Raw genomic sequence first — 7,395 nt, forward strand, 5'->3', positions numbered from 1 at the left:
ACAGGACAGATGGGTGAACTGCAAAACGCAGTGCTAGCGAAACCCAACTTCACATCATTTTAATTAGCCAAGAGCCTCTATACATATGAAACAGCATTTGCAAATTGTGTGCAAATTCGTCTCTAGACACCTTAAGTAATTAGTGAAGCCTGCTTATACCATCAAAATCATTGGGTCAATCTACATTTAAAGCATATTCCCCACCCCCACCCAAGAATCCTGGGAACTGTAGTTTGGTATGGGTGATTGAAATTTTAGCTCTGTGAGGAGCAAACTACAGTTCCCAACATACACATAATTAGCTCAGTAATGTGTGCAGGAGCTATCCAGGGTTTCAGACTGGAGTGTTGGTGGTCATTTTCAAATCTAAACATAAAGAATTATGCAAGTTAAATTTGTCCTGGGTTGCTGAACAGGGATTCATAGCCAATATTGAATATGGTCCTTCCCAGGTGCCCCTCTCCTCTCGAAGGCGCAAGTTGCCAAAGCAAATAGCCAGAGATGGCCATCATTTCAGATACACGTAATTCTGAAGCAGGCAGAGGAGAGGGAAATCAACACGCAAAACACAGCGTTCAGTACAGTGCTGTTGTTAAAAGCTGGGTATTCCTTCAAACAAACAGAACGAGAAAGTTTAAAGAAGAACTAGGATTGCCTACAAAGTCTTGGAGAGAACAGATCTATGGCCATTTGGGGGCTCTTAATTTTTTTTAAAAAAATATATTTATTAAGAATTTTCAACTTAGAACTACAAATCATTATCATCATCACTGCATATCATAATACAATAAAAATTCAAAAAAGATTTTAAAAAGAAAAAAAGGAAGAAAAAGAAGAAGAAAAGACTAAAAATACTAAGACACACGGGAAAAAAAAGAATAATAATAATCTTATACCTATTATAGAACTTTCATATCCCGACTTCCCCGTCCCACCCTTTCCGAGTCTACTTTAAACCCCATTCAGACAGCTTTCATAATATGCAAATAAAAAAACCAACCATCCAATATTTCAAATCTGTATCATAGTTCTGTAACCATATCGTGGCCTACTAAAATCGTACATACACATAACTGTGTCTAAATAATCCCTTTTTGCGTCTAGTTTCCCTCCCAAAGTACCCCATTATATCCAACCTCTAACATTCCTCTCCGAAATAAAAAGAAATAAAATCCTATCTAGGTCCCCCCTCCCTTCCCCGGAAAACATTTCCCTAGGCATCCCGACCAGTCCCTTAATACAATCCAGTTTCAGACCCTTTTAATCCATCCATCAATTAATAACCATTATATCTTTCATCCCACACCAACTCTTATCCTCTCCAACCCATGTTGCTCTCCCGCCCTCCCCTTTCTGTTGTACAAATTCTTTAGCACATCTCCTGTGTCTCTCATTTTTTGCACCCTCCATTCCCACAACTTGTCCATTGCATGGATAGCGCCCCTCTTCTCTCACCAGGGCGGCGCATTTCCATGACCCTTCTAAGTTTTTTGCACATGCATCATGAAATCTTGGGGGCTCTTAATTTTGCCCACGCAGGTGGCGCTGTGGTTAAACCACAGAGCCTAGGGCTTGCTGATCAGAAGGTCGGCGGTTCGAATCCCTGCAACGGGGTGAGCTCCTGTTGCTCGGTCCCAGCTCCTGCCAACCTAGCAGTTCGAAAGCACGTCAAAGTGCAAGTAGATAAATAGGGACCGCTATAGCGGGAAGGTAAACGGTGTTTCCGTGTGCTGCTCTGGTTCGCCAGAAGCGGCTTTGTCATGCTGGCCACATGACCTGGAAGCTGTACGCCGGCTCCCTCGGCCAATAATGCGAGATGAGTGCTGCAACCCCAGAGTCGGTCACGACCGGACCTAATGGTCAGGGGTCCCTTTACCTTTACTGTACAGTACTTTAATTTTGCCTGCAGAAGAGAACAAATAACCGCCAGCAGAGGCCGCTGTTAGCCCTTCTGGGTACAGTACTGGTGGTCTCTTAGATGGTCACCAGTTGTACATACAGTATGGTTTAAGAGTAATTTCAATGTGACATGATCAAACCCTCTTGCCAGCTCATTCTTCCCGTGACTAAGCACAGATTAACAACTGGGCCATCACAGGAAACTGAAATCTCACCCCTTTAGAGCGAATAGGGCCAGCCTGGGATTCCCACCCCCACTTTTCTTTGCACTGAAAACTCTTGAGAGATTAGTTTTCCAGCCTCAAGGGGAACAATTTTAAAGCCTTACTTTGCTTCATTGAAACTAAGGCTTTTCACACACCACGCATTTAAAGCACATTCCCCACCCCCAAATAATTTATTAAGGGTGGAGAGAATTGTAGTTCAGTGAGGTGCAAACCGCAGTTCCCGGGATTTGGGTGGGTGTGCTTTGAACGTATGATGTGCATGCAGGCTTACTTTGGCTTATTGAAACTAAGCTTGAGAGATTCACTATACTCAAGCTGTCCCATTGAGTCCATAATGAACCCAGTCCCATACCATCAGTTGAGTATCTTTGGAACCAAACTGCTGCTGTTCTGTCATCTCTCTCCACCCTGCTTCCCATAGGCTCACCCATAAAAAGCCAGGGAACCCGGCCTCATGCACCCTGCCCGTTTGCGTTTTGTACATGGCGTCTCTTATTAATAAGCTCTCTCCTTGCCGGGCAGTGCGGTGTGTGCTTGGCTGAACAGGGCCGGCCCTGCAAATCTCGGGCTGGCTATAAATATTTTCCGAGTCTTTAATTGCGGTAAATTATCAAATTACATGGGAGACTCAGCTGGCTCTCAGGCCAGACGAGAGTCATTGCATCTCTGAAATAATCGTCAGGGAGTGGGACACGCAGCTTACTGTGTGGCTGCATACACACCTGAAATGGTGACCTTTTTGCTCTATCCAAGGTGTACCCCGGGCAGAAATGTTGTGAGGGAGAAGCCCAGTGTTCACTGCAGGGAGAGAATCGTATCGCCAATGCAAAACATGAAAACTGTAAGTGCAGCTAACTAGCAGAGGCTGGTCTGTTACAGCAAATGGAACACTGTTCCGTCAACCTCAGTCTGCCCTCAGCCAGACCCCACCTGCCTTCCTACAGGTCCTCCTGGCTGTCAACCTCTGGATCCTTCGCCTCAGTTTTGCTTTTAGAGAACTCACCAGGGAGGAGGATGGGACAAAAACGGGAATTAGTTAGCTCCAGCTGTCATTGGTTTTGGCTGTAGCTACTCCAGGATTCCAGTCTCTCTCTCTTTCTTTTTTTGAAATATTTTTTATTAAAAGTTTTCAACATAACACAAATTAAGAGTTACAGGTAGGTAGCCGTGTTGGTCTGGATCGAAGTAAAATAAAAAAATTCCTTCAGTAGCACCTTAAAGACCAACTAAGTTTTTATTTTGGTATGAGCTTTCGTGTGCATGCACACTTCTTCAGATATGCACACTTCTTCAGAAGTGTGCATGCACACGAAAGCTCATACCAAAATAAAAACTTAGTTGGTCTTTAAGGTGCTACTGAAGGAATTTTTTTATTTTACAAATTAAGAGCTAATTAGTTATTTATCCCTTGTGGAATCCCCCCCCCCCGATTCCAATTTCTCCCCTTTGTTTCCTTACACATCTTAACTTTTCCATTCAAATTCAAGTCCATTTATAACCTTCATTCACATTACTTCATAAATGTTATATCAATCCTGCTAATGTTTTTAAATCTTTACAGTGAACCTTAAGGTACTCTATAAAATATGTCCACTCTTGTATAAACTTTTTTCCCTCTTGATCCTGGATCTTCCCAGTCATCTTTGTCATTTCGGCATAGTTTATCATCTTAGTTACCCATTTCTCCTTCGTTGGAACTTTCTCTTCTTTCCATTTCTGGACAAGTAGCATCCTTGCTGCTGTACCATAGTTGCATACATACATAGTCTTCACCTGTTATTCCTAATAAAAAGAAAGGCCTCTGGTTTTATAACATTTTTAAACATTTTCTTCAATTCACTATGAATCATTTCCCAGAAACCGATGGTATTTATCTCCAGTAAAGCTAGCAAAAATGTGTAAGAATTTATGTAACGTGTGCTGGAAGTGTAAAGATAAAGTGGGTACATTTTATCAAAAGCGGTGGTCATACAAAAAGGTAGTAGGCTTCCAGGATTCCAGTCTCAATGGGCACCACGCATCATAGCCTAAGGCTCCCATCCTATTACATGATAGAAGGCTTCCGATAACACAAGGGAACTTACTTCCAGGTACCGGTAGCTATGCATAGGGCTGGGTTGTTGACTTATCCCAAGTTATTTTAATGAATCAAAATGTACTTGTCGTTCTTTCCCAAGTGCTTGTCAGTTATTGCAGTGCCTTCGCACTCATCCATCATAGCACAGGAAGATGGGAGCTGATTAATTTGAATAAATGGATGTAATTAAGGTGGTCAGATGCAAGAGAGGGCGGGGCTCCTGAACCTTTTATTGTTGTGTAGAAAAGAGAATTTCAGCAGGTGTAACTTGCTGAACCAACTGGAATTCTGGGCACCTTCAGACTGGCGTTGTACTGTTGTGTTTATTCTGCAACATCTTCTTGACACCATAACAGTGCATTAGTGGCAGACTTGTTCTGCTTTAGTTTGCTCTGTGGTGCTCCCCAATGCTACCTCATTCTTGCTGTCCGGAGGAGCTGTGGCACAACAAATCGCAGAACAAAAACAATCCAGAAGACAGAATCATAGAGTTGGAAGGGATCACGAGGGTCATCTAGTTCAAGCCGCTGCAATGCAGGAATCTCAACTAAAACATCCGTGGCAGATGGCCATCCAACCTCTGCTTAAAAACCTCCAAAGAAGGAGAGTCCACAGTGGAAGATGATGTATAGATGGTACTTAACACCAGCAAAACTAGCTAAAATGTATAGGATGAGTAATAAAATGTGCTGGAAATGTAATGAGAAGGAGGGAGAGTTTTACCATATGTGGTGGAAATGCGAAAAAGTTAAAAGATTTTGGGAAATGATATATAATGAACTGAAAAAGATTCTGAGGGAAACCTGAGGCATTCTTATTAGGATTTATTGGACAAGAGATTGCAAAGGAGGACTATATAATATTCTTGTATGCGACAACCGTGGCTAGGACTTTGTTAGCCCAGAAATGGAAAACTCAGGAATTACCAACGATTGAAGACTGGCAGACAAAAATGATAGACTATGCGGAATTAGCAAGACTGACTAGCAGGATCTGGAACCAGGGGGAAACAAGGTTCCAAAAAGACTGGAGTAAATTTGTGAACTGTATGGAAAAGAACTGTATAAGTTTAAAGACACTTGCAGGACTGAAATAAATCCTACGAATTGACTTTAAATGGATGGAATAAAGGAACTGTGATATAAGAGTTGAAAAGAAAACCAAATGAGGGGAGGGAGGGAAGTCAAGCTTGACAGAGCATTGGGAATGAGAGAATTGGGAAGAATTGCTAAAAAGATAATTGTGTGTGTGGTATTTGTTTTTTGGAATGTTTGTTGTGTTTATCGTTTTTAATGTGTTTATTCTGAAAACTCAATAAATTGCTTTTTTTAAAAAAAGAAGGAGAGTCCACAACCTCCCAAGAGGTTCCACTGTTGAACAGCTCTTACTGTCAGAAAGTTCTTCCTGATGTTTAGTCGAAATCTCATTTCTTGTAACTGAAGCCATTGGCTTGAGTCCTACCCTCCAGAGCAATCGAAAACAAGCTTGCTCCAACCTCCACGTGACAGCCCTTGAGATATTTGAAGATGGTTATCGTATCTCCTCTCAATCTCCTCTTTTCCAGGCTAAATATACCCAACTCCTTCAACCGTTCCTCATAAGGCTTAGTTTCCAGACCCTTGATCATCTTGGTTGGCCTCCTCTGCACATTTGCAGTGTAAAAAGTTACGGGATTTCAGCAGGAGGTTGCAAGGTATGCACTGGTTAGAAATTAAGCAGTGCAACCACCTCGAAAAATTCGCAAGCACAAACCATGTAGCCGTACTGATACTTTCATAAGCACAACACATCATGAATGCACAATAAAAAGGACAACTGGAAGGATCCTTCATCTTCTCAAATGTTAAAAGATGCAGTAGCTCTGTCCTTTCTTGCATCTGGCCATCCCAGGGAAAATACTGCATGCAGGACTCAGTTGTTGAACAACAGCAGGAACAAATTTTGGCTACTGAAAGAAAGCTAGAAGGAAAATCAGGAGTGGATTCTTGTATGATAGGACTGTGAACTCAGGTCTGGCACTAACACAAATTCCTAGGCTGCTATATTCTCAGAAGTGCCCTGGCTCCTTCAATATCTGCCCTTCAAAGCTAATTTCACATTGGCTCCAGCTAGTTGGAATTGCATATGGAATTGGCAGAACTGACAGGAAGACTCCGGGATCAGACAAGTGACAAAGTTGAAAAAGAATGGAGGAAGTTTAAAATATATGTAGGGAATTATTTTTGAAAGTAGAAGTTTGAATATCTAGGGAAATAAAGAAGTTAAGGCATTAGGGAGAAAAGAGGAGTTTAAAATGTAGAAAAAATGGTATTTATTTAGTAAGATGAGTATAAGAAGTATTAAAGTGAATATAAGATGAAAGTAAAAAAGATGAGATAGAAACTGCTACAGATGTATATAAAATGGAAAATCAGATAGTGGGGAATTGGGGAAGTCAAAAAGACGATGAGCTAGAAAAACGGATTGAAGATGATATGTCTTTGTTTTGTTTTGTTTGTTTTGATGTAGTTTTGTATTTTTGTGTTTTTTGAAATTTTGTGTTTTGTATGTTATAAAATGCTTAATAAAAATATATTATAAAAAAAAAAAGCTAGTTGGAATTGGAGTTCTAAGGCGTGGGGGAATTATTTCTTGCACGTTTGAAGTCTTCCCACCCCTAGCTTAAATCCCACCCCACCCCTCGTACAGCAGATCCCGGTTGCTATTTTCATATTCAAGAGATTGCATTTGTTGTGTTTAACCCTTGAAACTAGGGTGGTTGTTCTTCTGGGAAAAACAACTAAAGACAGCACAGCTGCATTTGGAAATGGGCGGCAGAATGTGGAACTTCACCAGGATCTTAAGGCCTAGAGCTAGCTCCCTTGCTAACCACTAAAAGAAAAGGATTGGGTAAGGAGCAATTTTGGAATAATTCGCTTAATATTCCAGGGAAATGATGATTTGGCAGTGGATTAAACCTTCCAGACCAAGCAACTGCCGGCAGGGGACGCTTGTGGTTTCTCAGCTTTCTGTTCAAATTGCTCGTATGGTTTTGGGGTTTCCTCTCCCACCCTAAGGGCTAGAAACTTGTTCAGGAAAAGAGAGGAAGAGAGAATGAAAAGCAGGAAGGCATTCTCAGACTTCTCCTGACTAGGTTCCATGTAGATCGGAGCCTTAGTTCTTAGCAGCTGTGTTTATCTTACAGCGCAAGTA

This window comes from Zootoca vivipara, chromosome 13 (assembly GCF_963506605.1).
Source record: "Zootoca vivipara chromosome 13, rZooViv1.1, whole genome shotgun sequence".
Taxonomy (NCBI): domain Eukaryota; kingdom Metazoa; phylum Chordata; class Lepidosauria; order Squamata; family Lacertidae; genus Zootoca; species Zootoca vivipara.